Genomic DNA, 18,681 nt, shown 5'->3' on the forward strand with positions numbered 1-18,681 from the left:
TAAACAAGTTACTAATAAAAACAAATGAAATGTCTGTATACAAATGGTAGAAGCCTAGAAAATAAGAAGAGAGAGAATATATATAGTACTGAATAAAGAGGTACATATAACAGGTATTTTAGAAGCTTGGTGGAAAGAGGGCAACCAATGACACACTGTGATATGAGGGTACAAATTATATGATGTCTTATAGAAATAATAATTAGTACCAAACATGGAAAGGCAACTGTAGTGCAAGGTAAGAGACCAAGTAAGATTAATACTTGAGTAGTAAAAACGCATAGCAATCACCTTCAGCTTTTCCTTCATATGAAAACCATTTCATGTATAAATGTGAATATTTCAGTTTACAGACTATAAGTATTTTACTGCTATGTCTGTAAAGTTTTGAATGATACTTATCACCTAATTAATCACACTAGCAGTGAGTTGGAGTTTAATGATATTGTTTAATATTAACATTTAGGTATGGATTATGTAATTTGTTTTAAGTTCTGTCAAACTGCTACACTGCAGCCCTGGGAAAAAGCCCCATATAAGTCTTTAGCCTTAGGTTGAAATATCATGGATAAATTCATCTGCCTTTACCAACAAGTGCACTCAGGGTCTGTATTTGTTATTAGAAGTAATTCTGTTTAAAAATGATTGTTTAACTTTGATTGCGTGAAAATAAGTTGGAATGTAGAAGATAAGACACAGCTCTAATTATGTGAAGGGGAAGGTGGAGCCTGTTTTCGAGTTCAGACTGGCCACCTGGACTGGGAAACATGTGACCACATTCCCACAGTATGGCTTGTTTACCTAAAGAGAGAAATTCGCTCGGCAGAATGTGAAACTGTGGCAATTTTATTTTGTCAGCATCAGAATAGAGAGAAAGCAGTAGAGCCAAAGGAAGGGAAAAAGACTTGAAAGGTTTTCTTCCTGTTTTGCATAATCAGGCATTTACATTTGTTATACGCAAAGTATATGCCATTGCTGTAATTATAGGCTGGGCTGGTGGTTGGGAGGCGGAGATAGTGCTGGGCAGACCTATACGGTCTGTGCCAGAGCTGGTGGTGGGAGGCGGGACTGGTAGTTGGGAGGCGGGGATAATGCTGGGCAGACTTATACGGTCTGTGCCAGAGCTGGTGGTGAGAGGCGGGGCTGGTGGTTGGGAGGCAGGGATAGTGCTGGCCAGACTTATACGGTCTGTGCCCTGAAGAGGACAGGTACAAATAAAAAGTAGCACATATGAATTTATCTTGTTGGGCAGACTGGATGGACCGTGCAGGTCTTTTTCTGCCATCATCTACTATGTTACTATATGTTACTATGTTGACATATTTGCCATTATAGTAGACATATCTGATCAAGTTTGATATATATATAGTGCCCACCCATATTAGCTCTGGGCCCAGCCAAAATGTCAGGTCTGGCTGCGCCACTGGGGTCAACACAAATAAGAATGAGGATGAGATTATGTGAACTCTACAGAGTGCCTGGATTATTACTGTACCTTTTGGAAGAATTTGGGGATAAACCGCTTTTATAATTATGCTTTAAAGCTAGACATGAACCTCCCCAAGTAATAAACTAATTACCCAACTCCTAGATTGTCCACCACTCCAGGCAATAATGTACTTATCACCCACTAAGTGAGGAGACAAAAAGATTCAGAAGGCTATGGATATATGAGAATAATTATTTATTTCACTTACCAAGTAAGGGTACAGGATATAACCAGTTAGGCTGAGTAGTACAATCAATTCACATATGAGAGACTAACCGGGACACAAGTGTGCCCACTGACATTAGTTCTCTGGCTACTTTGGTCCATGATTCTAACTTTTATAACTTCATGTCCCGTATACTTATCATTGGAAATGCAAAATCATCATGTCATAGCATTTTTAATTTGGATTGCAGATTCATCAAAATGTTATTGCAGATTCATCATATTATAGCATTTTTACTTAACATTAGCAAAGTCATCCTGATTTGCAAAATCATCTTCCCAGCAACCATAGGTTTCTCCACCCAACCTGCTTCCATGGTTAACAGAAAATTCCTCTTAGATTAGCTTATTTTGCTCTTTCACAAGCAGAAAAGGACATGAGATTCTGTGTCACTCTTGTTAACTAGCTTCTCAGTGACTTGCCCTCTTGACCTGTACTGTAAGGCCTAGCTTTACTCATACCATAGCAGTCCTGTCATTTCATATCCAGCATGTCCCATATCTACAAGCTGTATGTTATTGAGCAATCATTTCCTCAGAATAAACAGAGCCTAACCAAGGAGAATGGAGAAAGATACGCAGGAGGCAACCATCAAGTAGACTAGACTATCTGGCATTTTGGGGCCAATGCATCTGTTGAGAACATCTCTTTGGATTTTCTAAATAATGCAGTAGAATGTATATTTATCCAAAATTGATGTGAGGCTGGAAAGTAAATCTGACTAAAAGTTTTCATTGATTACGCAGGGACATTCAGGGCCCTGTTTACTAACCAGTGCTAAGGGCGTGTTAGTGTTTTTAGCACGTGCTAAATGCTGAGTTGTCTATAGGAACATAATGGTGACTCTAGAGTTTAGCGCACGCTAAAAATGCTAGCATGGCTTAGTAAACAGGGCCCTGAATCTTTGATTTCTGCATTTCAGTATAATATCTGAAGTATGCATATGCTTCTTCCACCTATTACAAATCAGAATGCGTTATTAGGTATTAGCTTAAAAAGTGTTCATGTGTGACAACCATAATGCACAAAAATGAAACAAAAATGATAATACAGAATTTCCACACAGCTACCGTTAATCGTTTGGCCTTCAGATAGAAAAGAATGTGCCTTGCATTGCTGTGCTAACACATATGGTACATTTCCTGACTGAAAGCTTACATAATTCTCACAACTTGAGGGTAACTTTCTTACAAATGGATGGATCCCTTGACAGCAGATTCCCACCTATGCCATGTACAGTAAACATTTCATATGGTAAACTAAAACCTTGAAATAAAGTCTTAAACTTTGTATGATAAGTTTATATTTACACTTACAGTCAGACACTGATGAATATGTTATATGTTGAGTTTGGAAAATTAATGGCCCTGCAGTTACACAACCATATTTAAAGGGTGACCGAAAACTGCCTGCCTTAGAAACACTGAACTGTTTTGCTTTCTCAAGGTAATATACTAATGCGATCTCTTAGGGCTACAAATGATAAATCTATTATCTTTCAAATATGTTTCATACTTCAAAAAATATCCCCACAAGTCAAAGTGCCTAAATTAAATTAACGAAGATGCTTCTGGTAGCTGAACACAGGGGCGTAGCCAGACACCCAACTTTGAGTGGGCCTGGACCCAAGGTGGGTGGGCAGAAGAACCCCTCCCTGTCCCACAGGTGATTTGGTCTCTCCTTGTCTCACCTGCATGCCATCTGCTATTTACAAGGTATGCAGGAGGGACAGTTGTTGGGAGTTTTCACCTGGTGGGGCTTGGGAATCCCTGCCAGCCACACCATAGGTGTGCTGCTACTGGGTGGGCCTGAGCCCAAAGTGGGTGGGCCGGGGCCCACCCAGGCCCATCCTTGGCTACGCCACTGGCTAAACAACATTCCAGCCTTGTGATCTATTTTACCATAGAAAAACAGCAAAACTCACAAAGTAATGCCAACATTCATCTTAGAAATGAATCTGGATGGACAGAATTTCACTCAATCATACTATACTGATCATTTCTTTTCTGCTTAGTAGAAAAGAACAATTCTGTTGGGCATATAAGAAAATGAGGCTATCTGTGTGACTCTGGGGAAAACATTGAAAATACCTTCTGCAACATGGTGGTCATTGGGAATATCAGTTCCTCATGTTTCTGTCCAGTTACTTACCTAGAAAAGAAAACACAATATCAGAATTCCCATCCGGCATCAGACACAGCACAATTACAATTCTGACAGTTTTACAACAGTGACCTAGAGGCCAAGAAAAATCCCTACATCAGGTTTCTGTGAAAAGCTTCTTAGACATTCTTCCTTACAAGAAGGTTTCAGTCATTAATGGAAAAAGGGAGTGAAATGTTCAAAAGAGCAATCAATAAGACAGTTACAACTACTAACAGAACCTGGATCCTGCAGAATTGTAAAATGATGCAACCAACTTATTCCCCATCCAGAAGAATCTTTGGTAGGAATAAAACATTTTGTTGACATTTCCTGAGCATACAGATCAAGTACTCTTATCTTTTCATGGGTATTAAAACGTTACTGAAGTTAGCACTAATGTTTCAAGCCACATTCAAGGCCAAAATAAATCAGAGAAACCTACTGTATCCAGCCTTTCTTTAAAGAGTATGGATACTTTTATACGCATTTACTTGAGGGTAAAACATGCTGCTCCACATGATCAGGTCACTTATAAAATGACACCCATCATGGTCATGGACAGCAATATTTTGATAGTTTGGGAGTTTTATGGCTGGAAATTTTAAGTATTGATGTGGGGGAGGAAGTGAAGAGATCTCAAGGATGGGAAACAGATGGGGTGGAGGACTAGAGATGGAGAGACAGGAAGAGAGGGGAAGATCAAGAATAAAAGGAGGAGAAGGGAAGAGCAGGAATGGGGTGAAGGGAAGACCAGGAAAGGAGAAGTGGGTAGGAGCCACTCTAACACACCTCCTTCTTACCCCCATACTGATTAGAATAGAGGATGTGGAAAGTGGCAGTGCCTCAGGTTACATCTTCCTCTGCTACGTGGGCCCAATTTGTTATTTTGTACGAGACTCTATATAGCCATGAGCTTCAAAGCAGTAACTTGGTCCCCAAGCTGGAAGAGAAGGCCACCTGAGCTGCCACTGTTTTCCTCCTCTATCGCCTTCTCCTTATTCCTGATCAAAGTGGGATGGAGGGAATCCACCTGGAAAGGCGGCTAAAGAGCTTGAAATGCACCATAAGATGGCCCAAGCCAGATCTGGGAAACAATGGTTCAGTATCCCACAATAGTTGCACAGGAACTGGCTGATTCTATGGGAAGAGTCAGCTTTGCAGCCATTTCCATGACTGCAGAATCATGAGTAACCAAGAACCCTGAATGTAGCATTAGAAACTGTTTTGTATATATACCAAAAGAGATTTAGCTACCCAAATATTATATCTGATGATTACCTTCTAAAAAGCACAAAGAGGAATCAATCAGGAAAAGAACCCCAAACTTTAAAGACATCTTCATTTGGAGGCAATTCCTTCGTTCACAGTACCACTAGTAACATAGTACGGTCCATCCAGTCTGCCCAACAAGATAACTCATATGTGCTACTTTTTGTGTATACCCTACTTTGATTTGTACACACTCATTCTGCTGAGTTCACCATAATTCCCTCAAGTGGCTTGAAGGCAAAAACCCTTCCTTGTGACCCTAAGATACTGGCAAAATGAGGAAATTAGTATATTCCACTAGAAAGGTTATGATAAAAGCAGAATAGCCCAGGAGAACTATTTAAATAAAGGAGATGAGTCCACATCACCACTGTCAGCTGTTATGCAAGCTGTATACACAAATGGAAAATATACTTTAAATTGTCTACATGCAAATGTCAGAAATCTAAAAAAATAAGATGTGACAGTAAACGGAGTTAGACGTGTCCGTCATTTCTGAAGCCTGGTGGTATCCAGGCAACCAATGGATGTCAGGGTATAAAGTACATCAAAACGAAAGAGTGCACCAAACTGTGCCATCCTTTACATATAGCACTACTCCTCTTCCAGAGTCAAATAGGGTTAAAAAAAAAACCCAAACAAACTAAAGGAAAGAATGCAATGTACAATCTTTATAGATTCCGCGTGAATAGGGGCATAGTGTGGGGGTATATTATCATCCGTCTACCAAGGAAGAAAAGCCAGACCATGAAATGGTAACAGAAATTAGGAAGGCTGACAAATTTGGTTACATAAATGGGAGATTTCAATTTTCCTAATACTGATTGGGTATTAACGGAACATGCCAGGGAAATAAAGTTTCTGTAAATCATAAATGAATGCTTTTGGGCCACTTGGTCCAGGAACCAACTAGAGGGGAAACTTTACACAGGACCCAGGGCTAGTGTAAGGTACTGGAATGAACTTTCAGTTTTGTGCTGCCCCCCTCCCCCACCATCATTAACTTTCATGCCCCTAATGTGCTTCACCCCCAATACATCAATGCTTTTAAAATTATTTTTTTGGGGGGAAGAGACACACACACACAAATGAGGGCAATTGCCAAAAGCTATTTACCAGTAAATGGGCCATCTGAAAACTGACTAACCTTCCAGTAGGTATAAGTATGCATTTATCGTTCTTACAGTTTGTGCGACTGTCAGGATCTATTTTTCTGTCTGAAAGGGAATGAGGATAGGATTTGATATACTGCCTTTCTGTGGTTTACATATTATATACAGACACTTAGGGGCCCTTTTACTAAGCCGAATAAGCGTCTACGCGCACCAAATGCGTGCCAAAATGGAGTTACCGCAGGGCTACCGTGTGGCTCTTGCAGTAATTTCATTTTTGCTGCAAGTCTAATATGCATGGCGGAAAAATAATTTTTATTTTTGGCCATAAATACTGCCATACTGGGAAAGACCAAAGGTCCATCAAGCCCAGCATCCTGTTTCCAACTGTGGCCAATCCAGGTCACAAATACCTGGTAAGAGCCAAAAAAAGTACAAAACATTTTATACTGCTTATCCCAGAAATAGTGGATTTTCCCCAAGTCCATTTAATAATGGTCTATGGACTTTTCCTCTAGCCATCCAAAGCTTTTTTAAACTCTGCTAAGCTAACCGCCTGTACCACATTCTCTGGCAACAAATAATTACATGTTGAATGAAGAAAACTTTTTGGACGCGTGCCAAGTGGCATTTGGTGTGTGTAGGTCATTACCACCCGGTTACTGCGTGAGATTTTACCACTAGGTCAATGGCTGGCGGTAAGGTCTCAGACCCAAAATGGACACCACAAATTTCACTTTGCTGGACATCCAATTTGGGAAAAAAAATTTTAAAGGCGTGCTGAAAAATGATTCTGCACGTGCCCAAAACCCATGCCTATTTTTTATTTTAGTTACATTTGTATCCCGTGCTTTTCCCACTCATGGCAGCCTCAATGCGGCGGGCAACGGAGGGTTAAGTGACTTGCCCAGAGTCACAAGGAGCTGCCTGTGCCAGGAATCAAACTCAATTCCTCAGTTCCCCAGGACCAAAGTCCACCACCCTAACCACTAGGCCACTCCTCCACTACTGAAGGCCGTTTTCAGCACACCTTAGTAAAAGGACCCCTTATTTTGTACCTGGGTCAATGGAGGGTTAAGCGACTTGCCCAGAGTCACAAGGAGATGCAGTGGGAACTGAATCCAATTCCCCTGGTTCTCAGATCACTGCACTAACCATTAGGCTACTCCTCCTCTCTGAGTTGCTCTTTGCTATTCCAGGCACATGCCTAATCTTGTGTAACGGTTGGGTCAGTCCTGGCAGGACCTAGTGCAAGGAGAAATGGTGGTGGGGAAGAATAATCCAATTTATAGCTACACAATACTAGGCTCCACAGTCATCACCGAGGAAAAGGATTTAGGAGTCATTGTGGACAATATGTTGAAATCTGCTCAGTGTGCTTTGGCAGTCACAAAAAGCAAACAAAATAATAGGAATTATTAGGAAAGGAATAGAGAATAAAACAGAGCAGTGTGTATTTTTTATAGCAAAAAAGGTGCTGGTACTCAAATGCTAGGCCTCCCTTCAGGAGTGGGGTGATCACTGAGAGACCTACCCCATAATAGCCAGGCCCCTTGCAACCAGTCACAGAATCTATTACAGAATTGGTGTGTAGAGCCTGAGCTGCATCATTAAAACTTGGGGTCCATGAGTCAATTTTAGCAGACAATGGAAAAGGTGCCGGTACTCAGTACCCCCAAGTACCCCCTCAAAAAAAGCCCTGAAACAAAGTATCAGGATGTCTCTGTATTGCTCCATGGTTGAGGCTTCTTATAGTAAATTCAAGAAAGAGCACCTGAAGTTAGGTGCCTTGATATTCCCCAGATTACAAAGCTGTGCTAGCAGTGCGCTAATATCGACACAGCCCACTTTACATAGTAACATAGTAACATAGTAGATGACGGCAGAAAAAGACCTGCACGGTCCATCCAGTCTGCCCAACAAGATAACTCACATGTGCTACTTTTTGTGTATACCTTACCTTGATTTGTACCTGTCCTTTTCAGGGCACAGACCATATAAGTCTGCCAAGTACTATCCCCGCCTCCCATCCACCAGCCCCGCCTCCCACCACCGGTTCTGGCACAGACCGCATAAGTCTGCCCAGCACTATCCCCGCCTCCCAAGTAATTTACGGATAAAGAAACGGGAAACGCCTTTAGTAGACCATTGAGCACATTATAATCATAAAGAATCAGATTTAAAATATGTAGTACTGTCTCACATTCACTTACGCTGGGGGGGAGGGGGACATTTCTTCTTTAACCCATACAGAATAGAGATTCATTTACCAATGGGACACAGATCAACCCAAAGGACTAAATAAAGAAATAGATTGGTTGGCATAACAATGAAGAATAAAAGTTCGATCCAATCAGTAATTCCCCATCCAGCCAGGTGGCTTTTAAACAGATTGACATTGCTGTGTGGCTTCGTAAACAGGGGCCATAATGTGCTAGGGGTGAATTCTACAATTACACATGTAATTTGCCATTATAGAAAAAACTCACAGTGGAAAAACAATCTTATATATACGCTCGCTATTTAAAAAAGCGAATTCCTTTCAAATCGAAGTTATTCTGTCAAGCAAAACAACCAACTTTCCAATTTCTGGTCTCCTAACAGCAGGATCTTGCAGGGATCTCCCCTCTCACCTATCCTGTTCAATCTCGTTATGTCATCCCTTGCCTCAATACACATGGGACTTAATGAACTACTATTATCCTATTCGGATGACATCCTGCTTCTCTTACCAGTGACAGCATCAAACATAGATCCAAATCAGTCTGTAGCGAATGGTATGACTACTGTCAGCACCTGGGCCCTGACCAATATACTGAGATTGAATGCACAAAAAAACAAGGTCCTGTGGTTCTGAAATCAGGGAGTTGAGGTCCCATCATCAATATCTTTGATCAATGGTCAAATTTTATAGTTGAATCTGAAACCAGAGTACTAAGGGTTTTGCTCGACTCTTCGCCCACCTTTGCTTCGCAAATTAACCAGCTATGGAATAAAACACTATTCAAAATGAAACAGCTACGTCTAGTCAGATCATTCTTCGACCAAAAAGCCTTCGCAGTACTAGTCCAAATGTTAGTCCTACCTCAAGTGGATTAATGTAACAGTCTATTTCTTTGTATTAAGTGTCAATATCAGAAAAAAATGCAAATCATATAGAACACAGCTGCTGGATTAATATACAGATTGAAATAGATATACTAGTGTTTCAACGAATCTAAAAAAAAACTGCACTGGCTTCTCAAAGCAGAAAAGTTCAAAGCTGCTTGTTTAGTTTTTCAAATCCTACAGGGCTTCACCTCTGAACTGCTGATTAAGAATGCTTTGCTATGTCTGGTCTAGTCTAACAGACTGAAACAACAACTGATGCTAGCATCACTGTTCCAAAAGACAATTAGAAATCAGAAGATTTTCAGCTCTCTATTCCCTATTCTTGGAGTCAAAATATGGAACTCTCTACCTATTCCCATCAGAACAGAAAACAGCTACCTCAACTTCAGAAAGAGGCTAAAAACCTTTCTCTATCCCTTGGAATGCTTCATGACTTCTACCTCCTAGTATCCATTATCCTTCCCTTAATGTTTTTAGTCTCATGCATTAATCCAATGGTCTCTGATGTTTCTAAACCTCACACTAACACTATTTGCTTTTGTCTCACCTAAAATGTAAATCGCATTGAACCCTGGAAAGGGGATATTAGCGGTATACAAGAATTGATTTGAATTGAATTAATATATGCTCATAGTGAGTGCCAAAACCCAAAAGGGTCAACGGCATTATGCTCAAAGTGTAATCATCACGTTGAGTCAATATAGTGAACAACTTCTAAAGCACAACATCATGGAGGGCATTTTCCCCAAAACTTCTAAATCCAAAAAAAGTCCTGCTCATAGCATCCATCTCACAGCTATAAACAAGAAAAATGGCTAGATTTCCTGTTCGATTATGGCAGTGAGATGGATGTTTCTTCACTGAAAACATCCAAGATGAACAGCCATTTTCCAAAGTGAAATGTCCAACTTTTGAACGACAAAAAAAAAAAACAGGGCCATGAACGTCTGCCTGGCATCATTTTCAAAAATATGGCCACACAGACATCCCTGCAGAATACAAGAGTAGCCTTGTGGTTAGTGCAGTGGACTGTAAACCAAAGGACACAAGTTCAAACCCATTATAACTCTCTGCAAATGTGATCTGCTATAGGACCTGAAAATTTTTATTTTTGTTACATTTATACCCTGTGCATTCCCACTCATGGCAGGCTCAATGTGGCTTACATATTATATACAGGTTCTTTTTGTACCTGGGGCAATGGAGGGTTAAGTGACTTGGCCAGACTCACAAGGAGCTGCCTGTGCCTGAAGTGGGAATTGAACTCAGTTCCTCAGGACCAGAGTCCACCACCCTAACCACTAGGCCACTCCTCCAATGTACAGCCAATGTACTTTAATGTACATCACTTCAATAGATTGCAGGTATCATATCTTCAGGTACAGTAGGTATTTCTGTTTATGGAAGGCTCAGAATTATTTTTTTTTTCAAAAAGAGTGAAAGTGGGACTTCAACCTGGGTCTCTTAGTTTATAGTCCACTGCACTAACTACTAGGCTACTCCTGACCTTCTTGCTGCTTTGTTCACAATGGCCATAGTACCTGCAGCTGACAGAGCTTGGTTTTCCTTTCCTGTTTCACTTTCAAGTGCCTTTTGAGTCCGCAGCAGCCTGGAGGAACTGCCAGCTTCCCTTTCCCGTCCCTCACTGACTGGGTCACTCAAGCCACTGCCTCCCCGACTGACTTGACTGCAACAAAATGAAGCCATGTGCTGGGTCATAGCCCTATGCATGCCACTGCCACCTCTGCCAATATCCCTCCTCCACCCCCCACCCCCACCATCAATAATGTAACTTTCTGTTTGGAAGGGAGTGGAGGAAGGAAACTGGCAGAGGCGCTAGTGGCACGCATAGGGCTATGGACTTTTTTCAATTGTAAGTCCTTCAGGGACAGAAAAATACCTACTGTGACTTCCCTTAGTCCCTTCAGTGAAGAACTATTCAAATTGGAGCACTTTTCTGTAACCAGGACATGCCAGCTATCAGGTCTAAATGACGAAGTCCATCAGTTTGGTTCCTTCCTCTTTTGGAATCAAAACTGGATGTCCAAATTTTGGCCCCTCCCTAGCTCCACCCAAAACATGCCCAGACCACACCCCCTTGTCATAAGGACATACTGCAGTTTTACACATCCATATCCTAGCTTTATAAAATTCAGATTTGATGTCCATGCCATATGCATATCTAAATGCTGTTTTTCAGACATTCAAAACACAAATAGAGCTTCTAGAATAAGGTTAATAGGCACCTGTGTGTCATTTTAAAAACTAAGATAAATCTTGCAGTGATCATAGCTAGACTGAAAGTGTGAACATGTACACCTGCTCAACAGCAAGGTGTAAGTGCTAGCATGTAATGCTTATGCATATATGTTTACAAAATAAGGGGCCCTTTTACTAAACCACGTAGGCGCCTACACGTGCCGAACACGTGCTAAATTGGTGTTACCGCCCAGTTACCACGTGGCCCTTGCGGTAATTTCAATTTTGGCACACGTCCGCCATGCACATCTGAAAAGTATAATGGACGAGTGCCAAGTGGCATTTGATGTGCGTAGGTCATTACTGCCCAGATTCTTTACCGCTAGGTCAATGGCTGGCAGTAAGGTCTCAGACCCAAAATGGACACTCGGCAATTTTGATTTTGCCCTACATCCATTTTCGTCAAAAAAAGGCCTTTTTTACAGGTGCGCTAAAAAATGGATTGGCGCGTGCCCAAAACCCGTGCCTACACAACTGCAAGCCATTTTTCAGCGCACCTTTGTAAAAGGACTCTTCAGTGCGTACATTGTGATTCTGCCCAAACTCCATCTCTAAACATACCTACTCCACAGTCACATAGAAATAAGCACCTATGTGCGCTGCATTTATTTTTGCACATAAGGTAATTTTATAAAAACCCTTTTAGGTCTATGTGAGGGGGGTTATAGAACACTGCCCATCACCCTTAAGAACAGTCCCTCAGCTAGTCTGAGCCACCTTAAAACCACTAGTCCCATCCAGGGAGGAAGTGAGATAAGAGGGGTGGAGCTGAAAGGACAGAAACCAGGAAGTATAAAAGGCAGGGCCAGAGTGGTGTAAAGGTGGCCTGAGGAAGGAAGAACTAAAGCCCCAGGGTGTGCCTTTATGACATACGGTTAGGTACCGTGATCTGTCTGAGGTAAACCAACCTTTTGATTTGAAGCCTTGGAAGCTTTGTTCTGAGATCTGGCTGGAGCCAGAACTGGAAACCTAGAGAGTGCTTACAGACTGTGTTTGGGGCATGGTACTCACAGGCCCATGATAAGACTTTTCATAGAATTAAAGAGACTTTACCTGAGCCTATGAAGTAACAGGCTTCAGGATTAACTAAATGAAGTGTTTGCCTTATTTTACAACCCCGTCAAGCTGTGTTATTTTTGAAAGCTCACGCTCATCCCTTGCTCACAGTATCACAATCCATAAAACTGCATTTGAAGTATGGAAATGATTTATAAAATTATCTTCTATATGCAGAAAAGCCTTTACAAAATTACCCCATACAATGAGCAGGGTAAATTAATAGTAATAACATAAGATCATTTATGAATCAAAAGTCTCCTCTTCAATGCCAATGGCCAGGGTTGTTTGGAAGATATTATCTGCATTAGCCTGTGATGGTCATGAAACCACAAGCAGTTGAAAGAATACAAAATTACAAGATGTGTTGATTTCATTTCTCTTCCTTTAAGCCATTCAGTTGTATAACTTCAGGTCCTTACTAGATTTTTTTCAATCTGCTGAAAAGCTCGTTGATGTTATGTCCTAGAGCATTTTCCTCGTGAATACGTTATATGTACTGTAACAAACACTGTCTTTGTGGCAGCTGTCTGGAAAGCAGCTAGAGTTCAATTTAGAAAACTTAAAATACAATACAATTGAACAGTGTGAGCTGTGTGCTATAGCCAAAACAAAAGCAAGAACAGTCAAAACTTTCATTCTGATACACTATTTGGCACAAAAACACTCCCTCCATGCTTGCAAACCATTATTCTTATATGTGCATTTGAGTTCACAATAAAACACAGAGAAAAAAGAAAAACTTCAATTCCTCTTTCCACACTAATGTTTAGTCAAGCATATTTCATTATAAAGTTGTCTCTAGTAGTCACTGAGTCATCAATGTACCAGTATTCCAAGTGCTTCCCAGGGTTTTTGAGGTTTGCAGATCCTTCTGAAGATTTGCAACACAGCCAACATCCCGGAGGGAGTGGAGAACACAACCAGAGATCTACGAATGGTTGTGTTCAGAACCCTTATTTTATCATCCTCACTTTAATATTCCCTTATCTCTTGTTTGTTCTGTTTGTCTGTCCTAATTAGATTGTAAGCTCTGTCGAGCAGGGACTGTCTCTTCATGTTCAAGTGTACAGCACTGCATACGTCTAGTAGCGCTATAGAAATAAGTAGTAGTAGTAGTAGTAGTAAATATTGTGCAGTGATACAGAGTAATGCAGTTGGAGTGTAGAAATCCAAAGGAGCTGAATGTGACAGGGGATGAGAGGCTGATATGCATGGAACAGGAAAGCAAGAGTGTCTGAGGATCTCGAGGTGGCAAAAGTCAGATATACTAGGCTGCACGGAGAGGCATAACCATATCTTGAAGAATCAGAAATAACTTGAACCAAGTTTATTTAACTTAGAAATTGCACCTGACGTGGCCATGTTTAATTGATTTAAAAAAATGTCATCCCTGCAGGCACAGTTGTGCCTTGTTAATGTGACTTCAGTGAAAAGTATCCATTTTGGTATGTATATTTTTATATGACAACGTAATGCTAAAAAAATATTTTTTACTTAATGTTAAGATTTTTTTTTACACACATATACCAGCTTATAATCGAAAAAGAAAAACGCCTATATTTCGACCCAAATCGGGAGATGGGCGTTTTTCTCGCAAAGGCGCCCAAATCGGTATAATTGAAAGCCGATTTTGGGTGTTTCCAACTGCACTCCGTCGCGGAAACGAATAAAGTTGATGGGAACGTGTCGGAGGCGTGGTGGAGGCGGGACTGGGGTGTGGTTATCAGCTGAGGAGAGATGGGCGTCTTTAGCTGATAATCGAAAAAAAAAAGGCGTTTTGACCATGATTTTGGGTCACTTTTTTTGGACCTTTTTTTCTCACGAACAAGTCCCAAAAAAGTGCCCCAACTGCCCAGATGACCACTGGAGGGAATCGGGGATGACCTCCCCGGACTCCCCCAGTGGTCACTAACCCCCTCCCACCAAAAAACCCCACTTTAAAAACTTTTTTCCCAGCCTGTATGCCAGCCTCAAATGCCGTACCCACCTCCATGACAGCAGAATGTGTTTGATCCTCTCACAGCCTTTCCCTGGGTCAGATGTGGCTCTCGGGTGCATTACAGGGTCACATCAGCATTGCATTGTGGTGGGTGTAGGGTATTGGGCTCCGTGATTTCATTAGCTTGTGTTACAGTCTCACGATGTTGGTAGTTGGTAGGCTCTTCTCCCATGGTGCTTTTCCCCCTGCCTACTGGGTCAGAGTGTGCCCTGTTGTGTTTCCTGTTGTAGTCCATGCGGTAGTGGCCATTTTTGTAAGCCAGTTTTTGTTCCCTTTCCTGTGTTAGCCACATTAGAGAACTTAGTTCTTACCTTGAATGTGGCTGAAAGAGGGCATTGTACAGCATTCTGCCAGCTCTTACCTACTGCTCATCTCAGTACCAGGGAGACTCGTTGCCAGTGGGGCACAACCTCTGATCTGCAGTTAACTGTGAGTAAACGCGGTTATTCCAATAAAGGACGTTTTCGGAGAGATTAGTCTTCAGGTGTCAACTGATGTGCCAGTGTTATACAGCAGCAACAAGTCCTAGAGGCCTGCGTGTATGCAGGTCCCTGGAGCACTTTTAGTGGGTACCGCAGTGCACTTCAGCCAGGTGGACCCAGGCCCATCCCCCCCCCCCCACCTGTAACACTTGTGCTGGTAAATGGGAGGCCTCCAAAACCCACTGTACCCACATGTAGGTGCCCCCTTCACCCCTAAGAGCTATGGTAGTGTTGTACATTTGTGGGTAGTGGGTTTTGGGGGAGGGGGGTTGGGAGCTCAGCACCCGTGGTAAGGGAGCTATGCATGTGGGAGCTTTTTCTGAAGTCCACCGCACTGACCTAGGGTGCCCAGTTGGTGTTCTGGCATATCAGGGGGGCCAGTGTACTACAAATCCTGGCCCCTCCCATGACCAAATGGCTCGGATTAGGACGTTTTTGAGCTGGGCGTTTTTAGTTTCCATTATCGCTAAAAAAAACAAACGCCCAGCTCAAAAACATCCATTTTTTTCAAAAATACAGTTCGGCCCGCCCCTTCACAGACCCGTTCTCGGAGATAAACGCCCATGGAGATAGGCATTTGCGTTCGATTATGCCCCTCATAGTATACTAACTAAATTAATGGAAAACAGAGTGACCTTTCAAGTCAACGAGTATATACAAAAATTCTCCATCCTTCATGAATCTCAATTGGGGTTCCGTCCTACCCATAGTACGGAAACAGTATTGCTTACTTTAATATCCAGATTCAAGCAAGAAATATCAATCGGAAATAGCGTATTCCTTTTGCAGTTTGATATGTCTGGAGCATTTGACATGGTTGACCATTGTATTCTTACTAGACTTCTGGATAAGTTGGGAATTGGTGGCAAAGTTATAAAATGGATTAAAGGCTTTATTACCTCTAGATCCTATCAAGTCAAATCATCTACTGCAATTTCATCTCCCTGGTCATCAGAATGCAGTGTACCTCAGGGTTCTCCCCTATCCCCAATTCTATTCAACCTTATGATGATTCCTCTGGCTAAATCCCTTTCCAAACATGGTCTCAACCCTTTTATCTATGCTGACGACGTTACCATATTTATTCCCGTCAAATCTAACCTGGCAGAAATTTCCGACAAAATAACCAATGGTATGAATATCCTAACTTCTTGGGCCAACGCTTTCAAAATGAAATTGAACAAAGACAAAACTCAATGCTTAATCCTCTCCTCCCAATATTCTACATTCCATCCAACTACTCTCACCACTCCTGATATCACAATTCCTATATCCAACAATCTGAAAATCCTTGGAGTTACATTGGATAAATACTTATCCCTTGAAGACCACGCAACATCCATCACCAAGAAAGTGTTCAACATGATGTGGATGTTGAAACATATGAAACCTTATCTCCCCTTGAATACCTTCCGCAATTTGGTACAATCCACGGTACTCACCCACGCTGATTACTGTAATAGTATCTTCATTGGATGTAAGGCCCAAATCATGAAGAAACTTCAGACTGCCCAGAACACGGCAGCTAGACTTATTTATGGGAAGCCTAGATTTGAAAGTGCAACACCCCTCCGTATGAAACTTCATTGGCTCCCTATTAGAGAGCGAGTCAACTTTAAGGCCATCACACTAATACACAAGATCATCCATGGAGTATCACCAAGTTACATGGTCAATCTATTAGATCTTCCATCCAGAAACAGGTCACCATCTTCACGGACATACCTTAATTTGCACCTTCCCAATTGCAAAGGACTAAAGTATAAAACATATCATGCATCTAACTTCCCCTACCTAGGATCCCAACTCTGGAATGCTCTACCCAGATACATTTGATCAACTAGTGAATATACTTAGGAAACTATTGAAAACCCATCTATTCAAACAGATTTACCCAAATGACTTGACCTACCATAAGCAAACAAAAGCAACCCATCCATTTACCAGTTCATCTAATCATTAACAACAATGGCTCAGAAATTACCTCCTACCAATCTTCTTACCCTCCATGCTCTTCCCCTACCTCTTCTTCATCGCTCCACTTCCTTACCTATCCCTATCCTTTCTCTCATACCTCTTTTATCCCATTTACCTTTATTCATTTGTCCTACCACATACCTCCTTTGTTGATTCAGATACTACAGATTGTATTCTCTTGTTACTATGTAAGCCGCATTGAGCCTGCGATGAGCGGGAAAGCGCGGGATACAAATGTAATAAATAAATAAATAGGTATCATTTGACCTATGTAAAACCCTGCATACAATTTCTGTGTATGCTTTAGATTTGTGATTTTAATGTTTTAATGTAAGTTTTCCATATGTTTTTTTTTCTGTATTCATTTCATAGATGTTATATGACCCCCGATGCAGCCCATTTGTGTAGGAACAAAAGGAGGCCCTGCATAAAGCACTACCATGACTTTTTATAGACTTAACCATTGTCAGCTTTCAAGTAGAGGCTTGGTACTGTGACAGGCCTCTAGGACTTTGCTGAGGCATCAAGGCTACCAGAAGCAAAAGAACTGTCCACAACAACTTTTGTTTACCGTGCTTGTGACAGAACAAGAACATCTGTGACGGCAAGAGCTGAGTTTTTAGGCTCAGGTACAACACCTGGAAATCATCATGACATCTTTGTTCTGGACAGCTTGGCACCAGGACCTGAGGAGAGGGTATAAGACCCCCTTCCTTGAAGATGTTATCTGATGTTATCTGATGTGAGTCTGACATTCTGACGTCCTGTACGTACAACGTGCAGGACGTCAGACTCACAGAAACAGAACAAAGCCTTGCGCTGGAAGAAGCGGACCTCGGCTGGTGGGGGCTGGGGTCCCCGCCAGCAAAGGTAGGCGACGGCAAGGGAGGGTTGGCGGCGGGAGGGGGCTTGAGAGGGTCATCGGCAGGGGGAGGTCAAAGTTGTTGTTGGTGGTGGTGGCGGCAGTGGCGGGGGGGTCGGCAATGGTGGGGGGGGGGGGTTGGCGGCACCAGGGGGCGGCTAAAATGTGCTCCCTCACCTCAGGCTCTGGACCCGCCTCCCACCAAAGTTTGGCTACGCCCCTGGTTACAAGGGGGCCTCGGCATGCGTTTTTTGTATGCCGAGGCGGTGAGGCCCCCTTTTACTGCAGTTTGATAAAAGAGGCCCCAAGTTACCTAACTGATCTCTTTCTTTCCCAATGGATCTCTTTTCCTACTCACACTGTGGAGCATACCTTAGACCTGGTTCTTACTCTGTGGGATTCCCTAGTTCTCCCCGGTTCATTTTCTGCAACATCCTTGCCTTGGACAGATTATTCTTTAATTTTTTTTTCAAAAGTTTTATATCTCCCCCCTCTTCTTCCAGCGGGTCGCTAAGTTAGGCCTTTGTCTCATATTGATCCAAATGATTATTTATTGCATTTGTATCCCACATTTTCCCACCTATTTGCAGGTTCAAAGTGGCTTACATAGTTTTGTTAACATTGTCATTTCAGTATATCAGGTACATTTAGTAATGTGTAGCGATTAAGTAAGGGAAGAAAGAAGAGGGTA

Source organism: Microcaecilia unicolor, chromosome 2 (genome assembly GCF_901765095.1).
Source record: "Microcaecilia unicolor chromosome 2, aMicUni1.1, whole genome shotgun sequence".
In the NCBI taxonomy this organism is placed as follows: Eukaryota; Metazoa; Chordata; class Amphibia; order Gymnophiona; family Siphonopidae; genus Microcaecilia; species Microcaecilia unicolor.